Source organism: Thermobia domestica, chromosome 17 (genome assembly GCF_964235325.1).
Source record: "Thermobia domestica chromosome 17, izTheDome1.hap1.1, whole genome shotgun sequence".
Classification (NCBI taxonomy): domain Eukaryota; kingdom Metazoa; phylum Arthropoda; class Insecta; order Zygentoma; family Lepismatidae; genus Thermobia; species Thermobia domestica.
The window spans coordinates 160,243,506-160,268,300 of NC_137470.1; the positions used below are offsets into that span (position 1 = coordinate 160,243,506).

The 24,795-nt window shown below is 37.7% G+C and overlaps 1 protein-coding gene and 2 non-coding genes across 5 annotated transcripts in view; all 3 read right to left on the minus strand.

The window, feature by feature from the left end:
- Positions 1-24,795, minus strand: part of Fhos (Formin homology 2 domain containing) — a 792,187-nt gene that overhangs the window by 258,227 nt on the left and 509,165 nt on the right. The gene's annotated exons all lie outside the window — the stretch shown is intronic.
- On the minus strand, positions 9,162-9,233 carry TRNAP-AGG (transfer RNA proline (anticodon AGG)). The gene has a single exon. It is a non-coding gene; the product is annotated as a tRNA-Pro (tRNA).
- Positions 9,709-9,780, minus strand: TRNAP-AGG (transfer RNA proline (anticodon AGG)). Its single transcript has one exon. It is a non-coding gene; the product is annotated as a tRNA-Pro (tRNA).

Below are 24,795 nucleotides of genomic sequence, written 5' to 3' on the forward strand. Positions count from 1 at the left end.
CTTCATTCCACTATTTTCATTCATTTCTTATCATCACTGTCTCTTTTACCCTAACCGGCATAATCGTGGGACGTAAAACTCAAAAGATTTCATTTCAGTCACGTTTTACTATTAGTGAAGCGCTCTCAAACAGGAGCGTCATTTCAGATTTTGCTTGGGGTGGTCAAGACCCCTTGATATAAGTAAAATTTCACGCCTTTCATTGATTTACTACTATTCTATTGATAAAATGTATATAAAACTCAAACTCAGAGGAGGGCATTTGCCCCTCCCTGCCCCCTAAATAACGTCCCTGCTCTCAAATCAATAAAACCAAAGCAAATGTAATGAAAAATCAGAAAATAATAAGAAATCTATATAAATAAAAATAAAAAAATTACTATTGTTGGCTAAATTTGGATTTAAATGGAATTGGAAGTGTCACTGTTCATCTCAGCGAACCCTAAACTATGGATTCCACACTAATTCTGGTCATTTCAGATATTTTTATATACCTTCCCTTCCCGTAAATTGCACCGTCAAAGTGAAATGATAAAAACCATCCCAGGCCCGAACTTCTCAGTAAAATAAAACTCATAAGAAAACTTAATGCCATAAGTGAATGAAGAAGTTTCCAACCTTGACTGTGACAGCCATGTAAAGTGAGTAGCCAACAGGCATCGTGACCGGAAACTCAAAGAAGAAAACTACCAGCTTTTGAAAGAAAGTGGCATTTGTTTTTTTTTTTTATGCCAATCTCCCATCGTCCTTTTGGCAAGCACATTGTCAACTGTCTGTACTTCTTGAAATTGTTCATTCACCCTAGTTTCCTTTTCTCCCTATTCTACATACGTCGTATGTGTTTTGGTTTTAGCAATATTTTGCCCTTAATACATATTCAAGAAAGTGTGCTTGATTGAAGCAAGTGTATGAAGTATTGTCAGGCAAAGTCGATGTGCACAGGAGAGGAACCAAAGGGGGAAAAAAGTTCAATAATTTTGCAACATGCAAATCCTTTGCATACCATGTTACTGGATTCACGAAAATTGTATCAAGATTATATACAGGAGAATTCAAATGAAATGAAATGAAATCTTTAAGTTTTACGTCCCACGATTATGCCGGCTAGACTAAAGAAGGCAATGTGATGAGAAATGAATGAAATGGTAGAATGAAGAAAGTGGGAGGAAACAAAAGAACTCCGAGAAAATCCACGAATACGGTGTTTGTCTGCCACAGGGATCACTTGGCGCGAGCTTGGATCTAACCCAGGACCCCATGACCAGAGCTGAACGCTCTACCACTGATACACCATGGCCCCGTGAATTGTAAGGAAAATTCAATTATGTAATAAATTGACATGGTTCCAGACCAACTTATGCTAATAATCAGAGATGGCATGGGTCAATGAAAACTTGACCCATGACCCACTGCCCCACCACCCGCCGTTACCCACGACCCACCATGACACACTCTGACCTATCATCCACCAAAACCCATCGTCATCAACTCTGACCCATGATCTCCTCTCAACTGAATAAAGAGTTTACAATTGTAATAAAATAAGGCTATTAAATTATTACTAATCGGAGTTTGAATTTCTACGGTCAATCGCTCAAGCATCGTTCTATTACAATACTGGTGGATCGGACCTTTACGATATAAAATGGTAACTGGGTATAGCTGGGGTTACTTTGCACATCATACAAAAAAAAGTATGTTCAAGATACGAATATAACGTTTCTGTACAATGTTTTCGCTTCAGTATTTATACATTTTACTTTCTACACAAAACTGCATGTAGTCTACAAATATTGATATTAGAATAATGGTACCGGTATCAGTACTTAGTTTGAATTATCGATATTTGTAAAGAAAATTATGTACTTTCTGGTACCGGCACACGAACCGCATTCTAATAGTTTAGCATATGTCCCACAAAAATGCAAACTCAGGAACCAAAAAAGAAAGAAAAAAAGAAAAATCCCCGCCAACTGATTTGCCTTGGTTATTCCTTATGTCCAAGAATATCACCCCAACCGTAATTAGTAGAAGATTTACGGGATTTGGGACTTTTAGGCTGAAATACACCCAAATTGCATGATTTCTTTTTTAAAAAATCTAACGTTAGTCACTATTATGCATATAAGCTTCAAGCCCCCCTGCCAAAAAAAGTCTAGTGATTTCTAAAAAAAAAAAAAAAAGAAAAGAAAAAAGAAACGAAGTCTGTGAGTGAAGCCTCTCTTAAACTACTCTTCTGGATCCACTACTGTTCATAATTTACTTTCCAACAAGAAATTCATTCCGGCATCTTCCTAAATAGGAAATTTACCTAAATTTAGAATGCAGGAGGTTCCAGTAGTAATAATTTCCTATCTAAGCAGGATTTTAGACCGGTGCAAAGTAACTCCAAGTGGAGGCTGAAACCGCCTTCTCCCAGTTTTATTTTTTATGACTTTAAAACGTTTCACATTTCAATTTCAACTATTACATCAAAGTTCCATTATACACAGTAGTATTTTACGAAACTGACCTAACTTTGACGGAAAATCTTGTACGTGGTATCTTTTAAATTTTGGCGGCCTTTACAGTGACTGCTTTCGATATCTTACAAGAATGAACCCTCAAAGTAATTAGAACTTATGTTAATCGCCAATATTATAACCAAAATACAGTTAGATGTTCTATCTTACGGTGCCAGTTGAAACTTCCTCTTTTCTGTTCATGGTTTTGCCGACAGAGGACTGTGAAACGCTTTTCATATTTTGTGCAAAGTAACCCTTGATGTGCAAAGTAACCCTGTGTTACGGTAGTCGTAACGGCGTGGAGCGGTGAGCATCATGCTTTTGTTATGGAGAAGTATATTCGTAATAGTGGTTCTGTGATTACTATTCAGTGGGCACTTCGCATTCGGTTCGGACTTGGCCAACATGATTCTGTTCGGGATTTTAAAAAAAATCGGTATCAAACTTTGGGGCAACAGCTTCTGCACTGAGATAAAAATCGCCTGGCCGACCTGTTTAACTGCTGAACGCTTTGGAGATTGCTGGATGTATGCTCTCACATGCGCCATATTTTCCGGCGTTGTTACGATCCGAGTTCGGACATTTTTTTTTCTCGGTGCAGAACTTGTACCTATAAAGTTTGATACCGAAACTTGAACAGTTTTCCTATCCGGAACAGAACTATGTCGGCGAAGTCCAAATCGAATGCGAAATACCCGCTCAGTAGTAAACACAGAACCACCATTACAAATACAGTATACTACTACGCAGTATGCTTATCGGGTCACGTCATTGCGACTACTGCAAATGGCACGTATACCGCTATCGATCGACACCCCCTCCGCCACTGAATCCCCACCACAACTCACACAGCGCCCTCTCCAAGTAGGTGAGGTCTTTTTGACGGACCCTGTATCTGTGGACATGAATCCAGATTTTATTAAGTTCCCTCTGCATGAGACAAGCATGAATTCGAAACGCAAAGCATGTCCATATCCATAAAAAGTACGTTTAAACTCAAAATTGAATGATCCTTCTGTACAGGAAAAAAACAACGCAAAGAAGTTATAGGATTGAAATGTTGCATTAGTTACTTGCGAGACAAAAGGACATAAATAATGTACTGCGTGAACTGCCCGAGAATCGAAGTTATTGTACTTGATTAGAAAGCTGATCCCGTACACTTGAGCTCACCTCACTAAATAGCTAGTGTTCAAACAGTGATATGTATTGTCATATAACTAACTGCAGAACCGGTTGGTTCAACATCTTCAAACCTCCAGCTCGACTTTTTTTCTTTTGCTTCATCTTCAGGTAATCTACTTTCATCAACGACCGCGCAAAACCAAGATTGCCAGTATACACCGAAATAACGGTCATTTATTTATTTATTTATTTATTTATTTATTTATTTATTTATTTATTGAAACAGAACACAACAGGTATTATACCCAATTACAGTGTTCATCTTTCATGAAATAATATATTTACAATTTCCCTTTTAAACCTTGTGAGGCAATCAGCGTAAATATCTATATTATTTGTCATTTTTAAGAGTCTGTTGTAGGTTGCACTAATCCTCCATGTTGGCGACTTATTTAGGATATTAGTCCTTGCTTTTGCACAATAAAATAAGTTATAGTTTTCTGGACGTGTTTTTCTACCTGGAACGTTTATTTGAAAGCTCGAAAGCAATTCGTTGCAGTCTAGCTTATTATTAAGTACCTTGTACAAAAATATCATGTCAGATAACGTTCTTCTTTGTTTGAGGGTTAGAGTTTCAAAATTCCTATTCAATGAATTAGTGTTTTCAGTTCTTGGGAAAATGTTTGTTTCCTTATATACAAGATATCTAAGAAATTTGGACTGGATTTTTTCTATTTTTAGTGAGTTAATTTTTGTATCTGGGTTCCATACAAGCGTCGCGTATTCGAGTTTGGATCGAACGTAAGTTTGATATAATTTATGAAGTGTGGCAGGTTTACGAAACTCCCTACTAATTCTTAGAATAAACCCAAGATTTCTGTTCGCTTCATTTATTATGTTATCAATATGCGGTTCAAATGTAAATTTCGTATCATACATTACTCCTAAATCATTGACAGTACTTACAACGGGTAGTTGAGTCTCATTAATTGAATATTTAAATTGCACTGGTTTTTTACGTTTTGTAATACTCATGATTTTACATTTACTAATATTTACATTCAATAAATTACTTTGACACCATTGCACCACTGAATTTATGTCTTGTTGAAGTTGATTACAGTCATTTATGGAATTTATACATCTAAAAAGTTTGAGATCATCGGCATACAACAGTTTGTGGGAATACGTTATACATCTAGGAAGATCATTTATAAATATTACAAATAGTAGTGGACCCAAATTTGATCCTTGTGGAACACCAGATAGTTGCAAGTATTCGGTTGACTTGTATCCCTTATATACAACGAACTGCCTTCGGTCTCTCAAATACGACTCGAAGAGCCCAATTAACTCTGCGGAAAAGTTAAATTGACGAAGTTTCTCTATTAGTACCTTGTGATTTACTCTATCAAATGCTTTCGCAAAATCGGTGTAGATAATATCTACTTGACCACCCTGATCTAGGGTTCTTGCTACAAAATTGTTAAGAATACTGAGATTTGTGACTGTCGATCTACCCTGGACGAAGCCATGCTGGTATTCTGAAATTGATAGTTTTATATGATTTTCAATCCGTTTATAAAGAATAGATTCAAACACTTTAGCAAAAGTACTCAATATTGATACAGGCCTATAATTTTGAATATCTTTACCATTATTAGACTTAGGAATGGGACAGACTTTTGTTATTTTCCATTTACTGGGGAATTTACAAGTAGAAATAATTAGGTTGAATAAAATATAGAGTGGAAGTAGAAAGTGTTCTTCACATCCCTTTACTATATAATCTGGAATACCGTCAGGTCCTATCGTTCCTTTCCCCTTCAGTTTTCTTATTGCTTTTTTAATTTCAGTCATCTCAATTTTTAGAATCCTTAATTTGTCCAGTGTCTCATATGAGCTGTTACTATTACTACTGCTATCCATGATATCTTCGTTATTATAGACTGACTGAAAATATGTAGCAAATGAATTTGCAATCTCGTCATTACTAACTAATTCTTGGCTATTGTATGTCAGCGTGTTACAATTAAGGTGTATCCAGAAAGTGTTTTAAAGATTAATTTCTTGTTAATTTCAGAACTGTTTACAATCCAAGTAATTGAAGACAATAATTCCAAAACTTGCTCAGTCTACTTTCGGAAATTTCTCCCCACGAATTCTGTCCAGGAATTTGAAGCTTAAAATATATAAAACGGTAATCATGTCTGTTGTCCTGTTTGGTTGCAAAACATGGTCGCTTACTCTTGAGGGAAGAACTTAGATTGAAAGCATTCGAGAAGAAGATCGTGAGGCGAATATTCGAATCCAAGAGAAACAGGAATGATGTAATCTTCAAAACGAGGAACTGCATAATTTATACCGTTTACCAAACATTGTTAGGGTCATAAAGTCTAGGAGGCTCAGGTGGGCACATCGTGTAGCCAGAATGGAAGAAAGTAGGAACACTTTCAAAGTTTTAACTGGAAGTCCAATCGGGAAACGACCATTAGAAAGACCTAGGAGCAGATAGCAGGATAATATTACGATGGATCTCTCAGAAATAGGAATACAAAGTAGAAACTGAATCAGTTGGCTAAGGACAGAAGTTAGTGGAGAGGTTTTGTGAACGTAGTATTGAATCTCCGGGTTCCATAGGCCATAGAATTAGTGAGTTAGTTAGTTTCATACATACCTCTAACAGTGGCATTCATACTTCTAACAGTGCCGTAAATATTACTAAGAAGATACGAAACTGTATAATTCCTAACTGAAATTGATGTTTATATTGACTTAAAAATTAATGTATGATAGCCATGTCAATTATTGAGATGAAATTGATGTAGAAATGTGCTCGAATTAAGCTCTTTACTACAGCACTAGCAATATGACAATACATGATATAGGCCTATTTATTGAGAGAAAGTCTAAAATTATCACTAGTTTTTTTTCTTTATTTTCATTTATCTAAAATATCGCTCAAATACAAAAACACATATCATTGGATAGATCACATGAAAGTCGACAAGACAACATTGTTGAGGAAAAACTTTCATGTATAGTCTTCGAAGTGAAATCTTTAAGCATTTGACTACCAACGGGATACATGTGTCCCATGCGAATAATTCAAACATCGTTGGGAATTTGTTTCTAGAAAATTATTTTTAAAAAATACATGTTCTTCTCCCGTCGGGTCAGATGTGATCAGGAGACTGTTTAGTTTCCAAAACTGCGTATAGATGTCAGGAATATCCCACATTAAAGGAGTCGTACATATAAAAAATGTTCACATTAGAGAAATTTGTAGTCAAAGGTTAAAGCCTCACGATTATGGCTTTTAAGCTAAGGGAGACAGATAATTAATAAAGGCAAATGAATAATTATGGAAGACTTGGTAGAATGAAAATGTGGAAGGAAACGAGAGTACCCTGAAAAAACCCACGGATACGAAGTTGTGTAACACACATCACGCATCAGATGTACGCGCTCTACCACTAAGCCACCATGCCCCCTGTATAGACTTCGAGAAAATCATAAAACCGAACTTCTGTGTTGCTGTAAAGTAGGAGTTAATGTGGTTCGGATCCCACGTTAATCAGTAGGCCCACGTCTCATATAGCCTCGCTGCTGAAAGGAACGTTGAACTCGAAATCAACTCACCTGTAAAGTATGTAGTAATGATAACTGGCTGTTTTTATTTTGTTCGTAGAAATTATTGTTGACTTATGTGCTGCACATGAACAGAATATAATGTTAACTATAGTGACCACTACGATTCGTGAAGCCTGGACTCTGAAACGATAACAATAATAGCAAAAATATAAAACAACGCAACAAAAATAAACAAAACCAAACATAACCAGAATTCAACAACTCCATAGCCTCGTAAGATGTTCTCCGTATAGCACGAGAGACGAAACTGGCAAAATTTCATGGATAGGGGTTGAGGACCGGGACATAGCCTCGCGTTCCATTGGATACTTAGTAAATCTCCGTCAAGCTTTACGACTGCTTGCGACCACTACAGCAGCTTGTTTTTGTTTGACTTTTCCTAACGGTGACACTCATACTCTTTACGCTCGTATTACTTGTGATTATGAGGTCCGACAATAAAGTAATGAGAATTTTTTTCAGCTGATGCTGGCAACCCTGCAGACTGAAACCGCCGCCAGCGTGTGACACTGGGCCTGCTTCACTAGCACAGCACATGGCACTCACCAAATATTATCCATTCTGGAGTTAGAGGTTGAATAGTGCGGTCGTGTGTTGGACTCCCGTCACAACAATGGAAGCACGTACCTACGTAGTATTGACCAGCGCTACGTAATCTCCTTCTGTGTGAAGCTTGATGAGACTGCCGCGGTAACGTACCGGAAGCTTCAGTAGGCCTTTGGAAATGAAGTGTTATCAATGGCACAGGTGTATCGTTGGCACAAAATGTTTGCGGAAGGCAGAACAAAAATCGAAGATGAACACCGCAGTGGGCGACCCACAGCAACACGAACGGAAGAGAACACAGACAGGGTGAGAGAACTTGTGCGAGCGGATAGACGATTAACAGTGAAAATTATTGCCAATGAACTGAACATGTATCGAGACACAGTGCGTCTGATATTAAATGAAAATTTGGGAATGCGAAAAGCGTGTGCCAAACTAATTCCAAAAAATCTCACACAGCAAGAGAAAGATAACGGGAGGACTGTGAAGGCTGATTTGTTAGACCAAGTTGAATCAAACCCGGATTTACTGAACAGGATTATCACTGGTGATGAAAGTTTGTGTTTTCATTATGATCCCGAAATGAAACTTCAAAGTGCGCAATGGTGTTCGAAAGATATGCCACGACAAAAGCAAACCCGCATGTGGAAGTCCAAGGTAAAATGAATGCTTGTGTGCCAGAGGAATTATCCATAAGGAGTGGGTACCTCCAGGGCAGACAGTAAATCACATTTCTACATAGAAATTCTCGAAAGACTTCGAAAACGCGTCCGTCGTGTTCGTCCAGAGATTACTGACACCTGGATCTTCCATCACAATAATGCACCAGAACATACTACATTGTCTGTTTGGCAGTATTTGGCATCAAAATCCATTATAGTGCTACCACGTCCTCCTTATTTTCCGGGCATCGCACCGTGTGATTTTTTTCTGTTCCCAAAGGCGAAAACAGTTCTTAAAGGACACCATTTTAAAGCACAAACAGACATTCAAACAGCTGTAACACGGGCTTTGTCATCCCAAAAGTTGCCTTCCAGAGATGCTACCAACAATGGAAACACCGATGAAGTAAGTTTGTGCAGGCACAAGGGGTGTACTTTGAAGGTGATCACATTGTATTTATTTAGAAATGTAAGTAAAGTTGTTTTTTCCCAACAATTCTCATTACTTTATTGCCAGACCTCGTATATGAATATCTTAATTCAGTGCATAGGATCAAATTTTAAAAATGTGTGATGAGCCTCAGAGTACTGCAGCAGAATTTAAAGAAAAAAAGTTTCGGTATTTATTAAAATTACGATATGGACACTATTATTGAAAAAAAATAGTTGAGGGCTCGTCCGGGATTTGAACCCGGGACCTCTCGCACCCTAAGCGAGAATCATACCCCTAGACCAACGAGCCAGGTTATTGAGAGCTCCTTCTTACGTATACCAATACAGGGAGGTGCGAACGACTGCTTCGCGTATTTGTAACCATGAAGTACGATTTGCAACATAGCGTAACTTTCAATGCGTATTACTTGCTTTTAACATGTGTTTACATACGTAGAGAACAGTAAGTTAACTTGGGACGTAAATTGCAATGAATCTTCTTTCTTTATTGGTAAGGTTGAAAAACACTATTTTCACATTTCAAACTAAAATAGTAACAAGAGTCGCGGCGGCTCACTGGTAGAGTGTTCATCTCTGGTGTATGAGGTTCTTGGTTCGATCTTAGCTCGCGCCAAATGAGCTTTATAGTGGACAAGTACCATGTTCATGGATTTTCTAGGAGTTCTCCCGTTTCCTCCCACGTTATTCATTCATCATCATCACAGTCTCTTTTAGCCTAAGATAATCGTGGGACGTAAAACTGAAAGATAATTGAAAAAGAGTAAGGGCTCGTCCGGGATTTGAACCCAGGACCTCTCGCACCCTAAGCGAGAATCATACCCCTAGACCAACGAGCCATGCTCTTGAATGCTTGTTCTTCCCGTACCCAAGACAGCCAGGCGCGAACGACCCCTCCCGCTAAGTGAACTTTGTGGTGGACAAACACCGTGTGCTTTGGGTTTTCTCGGGTTTCTCCCGTTTCCTCCCACTTTCTTCATTCTGCCATTTCATTCAGTTCTCATCATCACAGTCTTCTTTAGCCTAACCGGCATAATCGTGGGACGTAAAACTCAAAGATTTCATTTCATTTCATTTTTTGTCATTAATCAATCAAATGTCTATATGCATCCATAAGCGAAGGAGCGGGTCTACCCAAAATTAAAATTCCTAAAGCCGCCCCTGCTCTGATAGAAAGTAGCATTTCAATGGCTCAGTGGTAGTGCTTTCAATTTCTGTTGCTAGGGGCCTCTGGTTCGATCTCAGGCCAACTGAATTTGTGATGGACAACGTCGTGTGCGTGAGTTTTCTCGGAGTTTTCCCGTTTCCCCACATTCTAATTCCACCACGCCTTCTATAATCATTCATTGTAGTTAGATCATCCAAGTATAATTATGGGAAGTTAAACTAGATAAAACCATTTTAATTTTCCTTTGAAGATGTCGATTGATTATGTCACCAAACTAAAAACTATGCAGCCAAACACGCATCTTCACGAGCTTAAGAGTCTTCATCCCGGCGAAATTAAAATACCGCTAATTTTACAGTAATTATGTGATACATTCAAATAGATAAAAGATAATTGAAATATGGAACAAGAGCGCCCTAGAAAATATTATTTTGCGTGAGGTACCGTTATCACAAGTCACCTAGCGGCTTTCCGTTTTCAGCTGTTTTAGAAACGCGAAAATAAATGCCGATTTTCAAAAAGGCTCGAAATCGAAAGCAGATAAGTGAGTCGTGATAACGGTATCTCGTGTAAAATAATATTGTCTAGGGCGCTCTTGTTCCACATTTCGATTATCTTTTATCTATTTGAATATATCACATAATTACAGTAAAATTAGCGGTATTTTAATTTCACCGGGATGAAGACTCTTAACTTTACAGAGTACAGTATATTTTGGTTGACATAAGCACGACTACACAGTTTTGCACGGTACAGAAAATTGGAAAGTTTTGAGTGTTTTTTTTTTCTTCATGTATGTATTCAGACGTTTTTGTTCATCGTATACTGGCAACTCTTGTTGCAATATTCTCGCAAAAGTGACACTTGAGCATCGTGCATTAACAAGAGAGAAAAAAAATTGTTGTCGCCAAGTCACGATTCAGCTGTCACCTCTGCCTACCATTCTGATTACAGACACAAACAATAATGATACATTCAAAAAAAGAAAAAAAAAAACCGGGACAGGTAACAAAAATATAGAACAGTTCCACACATCCAGTGAGAGCGAGAAATTTCTCTGAAATCGTTGCATGAGAACGGGACCAAAGAAAGAGAGGATGACACCCGCCTACGCTGGAAGCTGTGGATTCTTTCTTTCGAAAGAGGGCGCTGCAATGACGATTGTCTCGAGAGTGAAAAATGCTGTCCTTTACACGGATTGAAGCACAACAACATATTAGTAGAAAGCGCACTATAATTGACAAGATGAAAAATAAGACACCTATATTCTTATCGTTGTATCCAAAAAGGTAATGATGTCAAAGGTGGAATGCTTTCTTTCTTTTTCTTTTTTTTTCACTTCCTAGAAACCCCAGATAGACGAAAACCTAGGGTTGCCATATTGTCCGATTTTAGCGGGTACCCCCTGATTTTTAGGTCGTATATTCGTCCTCCGCTTAATTGTCTCTTAATCACGAAAAACCACCCGCTGGAGAAAAATCTTAGACGACTTTGTTGATAAAGTGTTGTTATCAGGGCCGGATCCAGGATTCTCTGAGGGGGGATGCACCAATAACTACCAGTACATTTGAATTAAAATTGAGTTTTTTAAATTGTCTTTAGGGATCTGTAATATGAATGAGGAATTCCTTTGGAAATGCTAAGTGTCTGCTCTCGATGATATTTTTTTCCTTCAACCTTCAGAAAATTGACTTTAAACTATTGATTTTGCAAAACTCACTGCTAACTTCTCACTTTAGGTAGTGTGTATTTACAACGAAGAGGGGGGTGCACGTGCACCTTTGCACCGCCCCCCCTAAATCCGGCCCTGGTTCTTATACTCAACGTAGTCTCTGTGTCAATCTCAATTGCGACTGAGTTAAATTTGGACTTAGGCTCAGCCTGTGAGCTATTTGCCCAGTGCGCGTGAGCAGATTATTTTGTGTTTCTTAGAGAAAACCGTATGAACAATATCTGCCACATATCTTTTCTTTTAGGGGGAACTTGCCTTATAGATATTCTTACAATTACATACATCTTACTGTAATACTTACTTTACAATTCGAGATTCACGTTTGTTGAAGACAGGAGCTCGTGTGATTAGGACTCCATGTTAATCAGTAGATCCCGTCTCATATAGCCTTGCTGATGAAAGGGACGTTAAACTCAAAATCAACTCAACTCATATTTGTTGAACTTAATAAAACATTAAAGGCAAAAACTAAATTTGCTTTACTTCAGTTTCGTTAGAAAAGTACATTGGAAGCGTCACTTAACAAAGAAATCACTAGAAAATAATGGTCCGGAGGATTCCATGTCAGTGTTTGTAACACACAAATTCACACCAGTACTTACTGTTAAGAATCCCCCGCTTTTCTAATTATAAAATATGGCAACTCTACGAAAACCATATCCAAGAAGAAATCGACTAAAGGCAGGGAATTCGTGTTATTATTCAGTCCAAAATCTTCTGTCTTCGCAAATTCTGTCAAAGAGAATTTGAAACTTAAAATATATAAAACAATAATTGTGATGTATAATTGCGAAACATGAATTCTATTTTGCAGAACAGTGGTTAACAGCCTCGTTATCGTCGTACTCACGTAGAACTGCTGTTGAAGGATGAAACAACAGACTCGATTCACAAATAGCTGGCACGGTGGCTCAGTGGTAGAGCGCTTACAAGTTACATCTAAAGTCCAGAAGGTATAAGGTCGTTGGCTTCCCGCGCTTGGAAATGCTCGTCACTGGGGGTGTGGTAAGAGAATAGCCAATCACTACTCACCATTCACCGCGCTCAGCGACCTACGAGTAACCAAGGTGGCAACTCCCCATAAACGTCACTACAACTTTTCGCGGGAAGCGAACGACGTTATACCTTCCGTACTATAGTACGTGGGGTTCGTTGTTCATTCTTCGGCCAAGTAAGTTCGTGGTGGACAACATCGTGTCCGCCGATTTTCTCACGGTACTCCCGTTTTCTCCCACGTTATCATGCCACCAATTCTTCCATCATCATTCACTTGCCTTAATCATCGCCTTCCTTAGTCTAACAAGCATAATTGTGGGACGTTAAACTGAAAGATTTAATTTCGGGACCTTGCTCAGCACGGCAATCATGAGAATCGTGGACTTATTGAGGAATTCCAACCACATCCTTCCACAGGGAATCGAACCCGTATCTCCCGCACCAACCACAGAATTCTTAACTACTTAGCCGTATGGTGGAATTACAGGTTTTATTTCAACTTTTGTTCTTCAATAAATTCATCTGGAATAACATACGTTATAGAAAGTAAACATTACATTACTTCTTTACAGGATAATGCAAATGTCACGTTAATATATATATATATCGTGTTAATATATATATATCGTGTTCTAAAAATGGCGCCCACGGACAACAGAGCATTATTCAGCAAGTGTGTGTGTATGTGTGTGTGTGTGTGTGTTTAATATAGCCATGTTTATATTCCTCAATGTACCCTTTGCGGTTGAGTAGCTAGCGCGCTGGTTTGAGCATGATCTCGGGTTTGATTCTTGGTGAGGGTTTTGCCTCGGATACAAACAATAGTAATGATGTGGATCCTACTTTAAGGTCGGCTGCATCTTGGTCAGAGCCAGTACAGCAAAGCCGAGGAAGAAGGGGGCAGGAGAGGCATGAGTGCATTGACTTTGAGTTAGGGTCCTTTGTTGAATTCCTTACAGTACTGTACCTCTGTTCGGCTGCCCTGTCCTCTGGTTAATATATAGCCGGCCTGGAAGAGAGAGAGAGAGAGAGAGCAACAGGAAGGATGCGGAGAAAGAGAGGTCTGTGTGCATTCACTGTGTATCTGTCACAACATTAGGAAGGTTTTTGCCTAGTACGTTCTCGATTCAAATTGGATACGAGGCTTGGCTACATTGATCGCAGTACTGTACCTCTACTCGGCTGTCCTATCCTCTGGTCAATATACAGCCGACTTTATGGAAGGCCACCCTGTACAGAGAGAGAGAAATAGGAAGGATGTGGAGAGATATCTGAGTGCATTGACTGTGTATCTCAGTCATACCATAAGGGAGGTCTTTGTTTAGTATGTTCTCGATTCAAAAATGAATACGAGGCTTTGTTGCATTGATCACAGTACTTAACCTTGGATCGGTTGCCCTGTCCTCTGTTCAATGTGCGGCCGGCCAAATAGTATAAAAATCTTTGTGTATGTATGCAGACTTTTGCTCCACCCTATAGTTAAGGCTGTCTTCCTTGAAGTAGTGACATTTCCCTTTCATTTAGGGACTATAATTAACTTTCACGCAAACTACTTCCATGAAATGAATATAGATGTTAAACACTGATATGACAATGATAAACCTGTGATCAGCGTGCTGATACAACTTCTCAAAACATACACAAAAAAAAGTCAAGGTCTTTTGACAGATGAGGAGGTACTCTGTTCACCAACCGTAGAAATCTGCTCTCAATCTGCACGCAAGAACCAAACGGAAAGGGAAAATGCTCTTTACATAGTTCAAGGAGCTTTAACTGATACGCTAAACTGTGTTTACACCCGATTCTGTACAATTTCTTTGAACTTTTGACCTTGTGTCATGTCTTGAATGTATATACAAGCACGTTAAAAACATAAATATGAATGTTCATGCTTTTATTTTCAGTGTCCATTTTTGTACAGAGCAGTGTGCTTTCATTTGAGCTGTGTAGTTTTTCCAAAATTAAAACAACCCATTTACTATAGTCCTTGTCTCCCGAATTGGCGTGTAGCATCAGCCAATAAGCTTGCATTGCGCTGTTGCTAAACCTTCAGGGAGGAATCTTATCTTTCGTAATTGATTTTATTCGTATTTGTGGACAGTTGTGCATGATTAGATTCCTTCCTGAAGGTTTAGTAACAGCGCGCTGCGAGCTTATTGGCTCATGCCATACGCCAATTCGGGTGACGCGGACTATAGTTCATCTACCTCAATAAGGTGATAATAATAATGTTTTTTGCCTCAAAAAATCTTATTCAACTCGAAGTTGAGAATGCTTCTGAAACTTCAAATACGTTTCGCTTAGAGAGGAGCATCAGATTGGGTCAAGGATGTGATAAAATAGAGGATCTGCCCATACAACAAAATCGTGAAGCCATACGTCACAGTTCCGCCACATCTACTCTGCCCGCTCCACGCCAATAAAATTGCAATGTTTTGAGTCAACCATCATGGCGGAAACGAGAGTAGCCAATCAGACGTGTCAGCTCGGACGATGATCAGTTTTTTTTTCTTTATTGGATTCATAGGATGAAGATACGACCCCGGTTACCCTAGCAGACACCTGCTACGTTAAATACAAAATGTTAACAGGGTTGCCAGCAACATACGAAATTTAATACCATACAGTGTTTTACTAATTATTCGATATGCACATACCAATTAAAAACAAAAATGTGATACTTCAATATTATAAATGTATCAACTAAGCGGCGATATGTACAACAATGGACAAAATATAAGGTGAAGATTAAACAGCACAATGAAAAAGTAATTTTGAAAACAAGAGCGAAACCAGAAATGACAGCTTATGAATTGTAGCAATAATTATCCATTATTCATTTACATAAGTAACACTATAATATTAACCCACTTAGAATGTGGGAACGCCATCATGAAGAACAAAAAATACGAGGTGTTCTTCAAAGTAAATACATGGTCCAAGGTTCAGCTGATTTCTCCATTTAAAACCCAAGAAACGGAAGTGACCTTATACAAATCGAAATCTAAATAATACAGTAAGAATCTACCTAGATTCTTATATAATTGAAAACCGCTTAAAATCTAGGGACGGTACTACAAAAGACCGAAAATACGAGGTGTTTTAAAAAATAATTTTATACTTTTAAGTTCAGCTACCATACCATTTAAGACATAAAAACCGGAAGTGACCTTATAGAAATCCAGATCGAAGTTATGCAGTAATGATCTATATCGATCCCTCTATAATTTATACCCACCTAGAATCTAGGGACGGTACTACAAAAGACCGAAAATACGAGGTGTTTTAAAAAATAATTTTATACTTTTAAGTTCAGCTACCATACCATTTAAGACACAAAAACCGGAAGTGACCTTGTAAAAATCGAAATCCAAGTTATGCAGTAATGATCTATATCGATCCCTCTATAATTGACACCCACTTAGAATCTAGGGACGGTACTACAAAAGACCGAGAATACGAGGTGTTTTAAAAAATAATTTTGTAGTCTTAAGTCCAGCTACCATACCATTTAAGACACAAAAACCGCAAGTGACCTTATAGAAATCCAGATCGAAGTTATGCAGTAATGATCTATATCGATCCCTCTATAATTTATACCTACCTAGAATCTAGGGACGGTACTACAAAAGACCGAAAATACGAGGTTTTTTAAAAAATAATTTTATACTTTTAAGTTCAGCTACCATACCATTTAAGACACAAAAACCGGAAGTGACCTTGTAAAAATCGAAATCCAAGTTATGCAGTAATGATCTACATCGATCCCTCTATAATTGACACCCACTTAGAATCTAGGGACGGTACTACAAAAGACCGAGAATACGAGGTGTTTTAAAAAATAATTTTATACTTTTAAGTTCAGCTACCATACCATTTAAGACACAAAAACCGGAAGTGACCTTGTAAAAATCGAAATCCAAGTTATGCAGTAATGATCTATATCGATCCCTCTATAATTGACACCCACTTAGAATCTAGGGACGGTACTACAAAAGACCGAGAATACGAGGTGTTTTAAAAAATAATTTTATACTTTTAAGTTCAGCAACCATACCATTTAAGACACAAAAACCGGAAGTGACCTTATAGAAATCCAGATCGAAGTTATGCAGTAATGATCTATATCGATCCCTCTATAATTTATACCCACCTAGAATCTAGGGACGGTACTACAAAAGACCGAAAATACGAGGTGTTTTAAAAAATAATTTTATACTTTTAAGTTCAACTACCATACCATTTAAGACACAAAAACCGGAAGTGACCTTGTAAAAATCGAAATCCAAGTTATGCAGTAATGATCTACATCGATCCCTCTATAATTGACACCCACTTAGAATCTAGGGACGGTACTACAAAAGACCGAGAATACGAGGTGTTTTAAAAAATAATTTTATAGTCTTAAGTCCAGCTACCATACCATTTAAGACACAAAATCCGGAAGTGACCTTATAGAAATCCAGACCGAAGTTATGCAGTAATGATCTATATCGATCCCTCTATAATTTATACCCACCTAGAATCTAGGGACGGTACTACAAAAGACCGAAAATACGAGGTGTTTTAAAAAATAATTTTTTACTTTTAAGTTCAGCTACCATACCATTTAAGACACAAAAACCGGAAGTGACCTTGTAAAAATCGAAATCCAAGTTATGCAGTAATGATCTACATCGATCCCTCTATAATTGGCACCCACTTAGAATCTAGGGACGGTACTACAAAAGACCGAAAATACGAGGTGTTTTAAAAAATAATTTTGTAGTCTTAAGTCCAGCTACCATACCATTTAAGACACAAAAACCGGAAGTGACCTTATAGAAATCTAGATCGAAGTTATGCAGTAATGATGTATATCGATCCCTCTATAATTTATACCTACCTAGAATCTAGGGACGGTACTACAAAAGACCGAAAATACGAGGTGTTTTAAAAAATAATTTTATACTTTTAAGTTCAGCTACCATACCATTTAAGACACAAAAACCGGAAGTGACCTTGTAAAAATCGAAATCCAAGTTATGCAGTAATGATCTACATCGATCCCTCTATAATTGACACCCACTTAGAATCTAGGGACGGTACTACAAAAGACCGAGAATACGAGGTGTTTTAAAAAATAATTTTATACTTTTAAGTTCAGCTACCATACCATTTAAGACACAAAAACCGGAAGTGACCTTATAGAAATCCAGATCGAAGTTATGCAGTAATGATCTATATCGATCCCTCTATAATTTATACCTACCTAGAATCTAGGGACGGTACTACAAAAGACCGAAAATACGAGGTGTTTTAAAAAATAATTTTATACTTTTAAGTTCAGCTACCATACCATTCAAGACACAAAAACCGGAAGTGACCTTGTAAAAATCGAAATCCAAGTTATGCAGTAATGATCTCCTTCGATCCCTCTATAATTGACACCCACTTAGAATCTAGGGACGGTACTAGAAAAGACCGAGAATACGAGGTGTTTTAAAAAATAATTTTATACTTTTAAGTTCAGCTACCATACCATTTAAGACACAAAAACCGGAAGTGACCTTGTAAAAATCGAAATCCAAGTTATGCAGTAATGATCTACATCGATCCCTCTATAATTGACACCCACTTAGAATCTAGGGACGGTACTACAAAAGACCGAGAATAGGAGGTGTTTTAAAAAATAATTTTGTAGTCTTAAGTCCAGCTACCATACCATTTAAGACATAAAAACCGGAAGTGACCTTATAGAAATCCAGATCGAAGTTATGCAGTAATGATCTATATCGATCCCTCTATAATTTATACCCACCTAGAATCTAGGGACGGTACTACAAAAGACCGAAAATACGAGGTGTTTTAAAAAGTAATTTTATACTTTTAAGTCCAGCTACCATACCATTTAAGACACAAAAACCGGAAGTGACCTTGTAAAAATCGAAATCCAAGTTATGCAGTAATGATCTACATCGATCCCTCTATAATTGACACCCACTTAGAATCTAGGGACGGTACTACAAAAGACCGAGAATACGAGGTGTTTTAAAAAATAATTTTGTAGTCTTAAGTCCAGCTACCATACCATTTAAGACACAAAAACCGGAAGTGACCATATAGAAATCCAGATCGAAGTTATGCAGTAATGATCTATATCGATCCCTCTATAATTTATACCCACCTAGAATCTAGGGACGGTACTACAAAAGACCGAAAATACGAGGTTTTTTAAAAAATAATTTTATACTTTTAAGTTCAGCTACCATACCATTTAAGACACAAAAACCGGAAGTGACCTTGTAAAAATCGAAATCCAAGTTATGCAGTAATGATCTATATCGATCCCTCTATAATTGACACCCACTTAGAATCTAGGGACGGTACTAGAAAAGACCGAGAATACGAGGTGTTTTAAAAAATAATTTTGTAGTCTTAAGTCCAGCTACCATACCATTTAAGACACAAAAACCGGAAGTGACCTTATAGAAATCCAGATCGAAGGTATGCAGTAATGATCTATATCGATCCCTCTATAATTTATACCTACCTAGAATCTAGGGACGGTACTACAAAAGACCGAAAATACGAGGTGTTTTAAAAAATAATTTTATACTTTTAAGTTCAGCTACCATACCATTCAAGACACAAAAACCGGAAGTGACCTTGTAAAAATCGAAATCCAAGTTATGCAGTAATGATCTCCTTCGATCCCTCTATAATTGACACCCACTTAGAATCTAGGGACGGTACTAGAAAAGACCGAGAATACGAGGTGTTTTAAAAAATAATTTTATACTTTTAAGTTCAGCTACCATACCATTTAAGACACAAAAACCGGAAGTGACCTTGTAAAAATCGAAATCCAAGTTATGCAGTAATGATCTACATCGATCCCTCTATAATTGACACCCACTTAGAATCTAGGGACGGTACTACAAAAGACCGAGAATACGAGGTGTTTTAAAAAATAATTTTATACTTTTAAGTTCAGCTACCATACCATTTAAGACACAAAAACCGGAAGTGACCTTGTGAAAATCGAAATCCAAGTTATGCAGTAATGATCTACATCGATCCCTCTATAATTGACACCCACTTAGAATCTAGGGACGGTACTACAAAAGACCGAGAATACGAGGTGTTTTAAAAAATAATTTTATACTTTTAAGTTCAGCTACCATACCATTTAAGACACAAAAACCGGAAGTGACCTTGTAAAAATCAAAATCCAAGTTATGCAGTAATGATCTACATCGATGACTGACATTAGAAATAGACTAAGTGCTCAAACATTGTCTAACTTGTTGTTCATCAATGTTAATGGCCCACCGCTAGATAAGTTCAAAGTAGACGAGCTAGTTATTTCCTGGCTGATGGATGGACATCATTCCGCTGCGGATGATTTACCACGAAAAAGTCCTGGAGGCCAACGTGAAATAAACCCGATTTCAGATTTGTTTTAAGGTGGCAAATTACGAGTTATGGAAATGTATACTTGTATTACTAATGGCTTTTTTTTTTTTTTTAGGGATGGGCACGAGTCGAGCTAAAACTCGACTCAACTCGAAACTCGACTCGAATTCGAGTCGAGTTACGAGTCGAGTCAAAGGTAATTTTCTCGAGTCGAGTTCCAAGTCGAGTCACTGTTTTGAGGTAGAGTTTAGAGTCGAGTCGAGTTTGAGCTCGCTCGTTCAGCTCGTTTTAGCTCGTTTTGAAATCATGACCTGACTAGACTGGAAAGCGAAAGCCATGAGAAATGTAAGTAGTAAAATGGATTACTTTCAATGTTGCTCACGAGAGGGGACATTGTTCGCGTCTCGTCTCGTCTCGATAACGAGACAATAGATTTTTATAACGGACAGTCTCAAATGTTGTGAGCACCAATAAAGTATGTATACTGTGTAGATCTTACTATCAAGGCTGAGACTTGTACGGTCGAACTTTTGAGCCCAAGCAGAAGCCCTACCCAGGCAGTGATGTCAGTAGGTTCAGCTCGGTTCAACTGAGAGAACAACTTAATCCGGCTCGGTTGGGATGATCCATCGACTCGGCTCAATTGAGCGAAGGCTCGATCCGACTTGGTTGGGGTGAGCCACCAACTTGGCTCAAGTGAGCCGATGGCTCGAGCCGGCTCGGTTGGGATGAGCCATCAGCTCGGTTTGGTTCGGCTCTGGTGAGCCATCAGCTCGAGCCGGCTCGCTTGAGGTGAGCCATCGGCTCAGTAGAAATGACATGCAAACGATTTTTTTTGAGATCGGCTCTGTGGTGAACAAGTCGTGAGCCGGCCCATTTAAACCAATTGCACTATTAGAGTCGGCACAGATGATTCAACATGATCAAATGGATGGAGTTTGTTCACTAGAAGTCAGATGTCGCTTTTATTGAAGTGACTGTATATCTTGATCAATGGATCTTGTATCTGGGCCCTAGTTTAAAGAAATTCTTGGTTCGGATATGAAAAAGACTATTACAAACTAAGTTCTTGTACAATCAGGTGTAAATTTCCAACTCGATAAATTTCTTGTTAGCTACACTAAGAAAAAAATGTAGGTAGCGTACTTAAAAAGGTAGGTTACATGCGTAATTCCTGTAGTTTTTGAACTTAACTTACACCAGACTTATAACTGAAAACGGTCCATCTATACGTACTTTTCGTATGAAACAATATAGGCGGCCAGGATCTCACATACAAATAAACGTATATAACATACGTTAGATCTAAAAATAAATAGGTAGATCTGGCAACCTGGCAGTAAGTACGCCAGAAATTTTTACTTGGGGGGGTGTTCAAAATAAAAGGGGGGTATGCTCTCAGAATAGTGATATAATTTTTAAACAAACTCAAACATGAAAACAGTATATTTTGTTACGCAACTATTGCAATACTACTACTACTACTACTACTAGTAATAATAATAATAATAATAATAATAATAATAATAATAATAATAATAATAATAATAATAATAATAATAATAATATCAGCTCTTCGCAGTGGTAGGTTCAATAAAGTAAGTTCACACATTTGGGCATTTATTATTATTATTAAACTAAGTAATACAGTGTAACCTCTCAAAACGGACATCAGTGGAACCGATCATTTGTCCGTATATGAGAGGTGTCCCTAAAAGGAAGGGTTGTCTCTCATAACACCACACCACACATATTTATGGCATGGAAGAATAAGAAAGTTTGTCCTCTTATGAAGATATCCACTTCTGAAAGATGCCCGAGGTTTCACTGTAGGAATTATCCTGCACTATTTTACCCAGTAGTTACATGTGAATTGATTACATACGAATTATTGTAATTATTTTGAAAAGTTCTGCTATTATTTCAATTTATTCACTCTCAGCAAGTTTTAGTGGGTGATTTTTTCCAAAATATTAATTAGGAAAAAATTCCCTCGTCCCATGCTGAAATCACATTTGTGTAGTAATTAATACTATACATAGTTCCAATTTCATTCTTTTAATATTCTAACCCTGTTGTTAACGTTAATTGTTGTAATATTATTTTACCTCTTAATCTCCGTTCCTGCCCCTTCCTGGCTACGTTTTTAGCTCTGAATATCTTTCATAAGAAAATTATTCATTGATTTAGTTGTTTTCCAGAAATACAGGTTTTCAATTTACAAATATTTTTATCTTTCTGTTTTTTCTTTTTTAATATACCCTAATTTTAATAATCCGAGGGCTCATAGTGGTCTGGTCTCTTGTAAATAGTTGAAGAGTGACCAAAAATGGCCAAAAAGCACACGAAAAAGTGACCAAAATCTCATCATGACCCTTTTTTCCTTTGTTAATTTCTCCATCACCTCTCGCTTTGTTTGTTGTTTTGTTTCTTCTTTACTATTCCTTTTAGAGCTTCCTCCTTTCTTAGGTTTTCAAAGTATGCTTTGTAGTTACGGTAAGCAGACTTAGCAGATGTAAAAAGCTTATGAGCAAGTGAAACCACTTCTGGCCTATTTCCGAATTTCTTCATCCCAGACATTATATTTAAGTTAGCATTAAGAGTTCTGAAAAACGTGAAATATTCAAACTCATCACCTATTCTTAAGAAGAACATACAAGAAGCATAACACAAGATGAACATGATGAACCACACAGACACACATACACAACGTTCAACGGAGCGTTAACTATTACGCGAGAAAACTAAAAGATTATTATGATAGAAGAAAGAATAGACACAGAAGGGTTCTCAACCACACCTTGAGAGCTTAAGCATCCACCAACCGTCCACTGTGCTTTAGAAAGAATAAAAGCTGAAGTGAGAATAAAGCTGCCAGTTTCACATGTGGCAGCTCAGAAGAGTAATGAGTAACAAGTTTCTGCCTTTTTCCATATGTTTTTATATTTATGCAAAACATAAATCACACGAAAAAGTCACTTTACCTCTCAAAGAGTAACTTTTACTGACCAATTTGATAAAAAAAAAGTAACTTTTAGTGACCAAGTTGGAAAAAAGTAAATTTTAGTTTGAAAAAAGTGACTCGCTATGAGCCCTGATCCACTCAATGAATAAAAATATACTTTAAAAAACATTAAGCTAGCGCCAAATGCGTTCCTGCATAACACTAGACTCAGTCTAAAATATATATATAATTCTTAATTTAACCGATCTCTTCATTTCTAAACACGTTTTGACTACACTCTTCTAACGTCCGTCCATTGATACACCACTTGCAGAGCAGGATCGAAACCAGCCACACATCTTTGGGTGGCCATGAATATGTTAGGAGGGTCCAAGTCATTTAAAATTCTCTTAAAAATATCTAAATTGTGCATTTTGTATTGCGGTCTGGATGGGACATGAAAAATTTAGGGAGGGCCAGGCCCTCCCTAGCCCCCTCTGATTGCGATCTGTTGCAGAGTAGCACTTACCAACTGAATCTGGTATAGGCTTATTACTATATTGTCACATTTTTTCTTATTGAGGAGGAGGTAGGTGAGTGACCCCTCAAGACGTTGCCAATTTCAGTCATCTGCATATGTCCATCAATCTCTTTTATCGGAAACGACCGCGGAGCCCAGAAGGGTAGATATCAGCGGTCTGTTTTGTCAATTGTTTCGATCGAAACACTGCCCGAAACAATGAGGTCATGTGGTTGTCGAAGCCGTACAGGAGAATGAGGTCGCTTCGTATTTTGAAATGAAATAAATAAATAAGAATATTGCCTTCTTTCCTAAATGCTAAACCTTTTTTAACTTGATGTAATAAATAAGATATGTGATACTGATTGATACAATTGGATTTGGAGGAGCATTCCTTTTCCATCCAGGGATGTGTGTAAAGAAATTTGGAGGGGTGTTAGGGGGGTGTTGGGGGGTGTAGATTATTCCCTGCAACCTGTTATATCCGCATCTGCAAATAGCGGTTATACTTCATCTGTGTTCCTGAGTCTTTTACAGTTGGGAGGGAAAAAATAAACATTTTCTCTGGAGACCGACTGGTTATGATTTACAACATGCTGTTTGGAACAATGTATTTACTCATATGTTTCGTATTTTGTGAATCTACCGTCGGCAAATCGAACAAAATGTTCTTTCTTTTTTGTGTCCTTTACGTTTGTTTGAAGCGGTAAAACCTCCAAACTTTTAGATAGTGAGACTTGGGCCACAAAATGTCAACAGAAAGATGCGGAAAAAAATACTTATAAGTTTGTCTAAGTAGCGGCCTAGCTGATTTGAAAGAAAATTAAATTAAATATTTAAGTTTTACGTTCCTCGATTATGCCAACTAGGCTAAAGAAGACGGTGTTAATGAGGAATGAAAGAAATCGTGGAATGAAGAAAGTGGGAGGAAACGTGAGATCACCGAGAAAACTCACGCACACAGTGTTTGTCCACCACAAAGTTCATTTGGCACGAGCTGGGATCGATCCAAGGACCCCATGCACCAGAGGTGAACGCTCTGCCACTGAGCCACTGCGGTCCACCTAGGTGATTTGTCCAAAGGACATGCCTATAA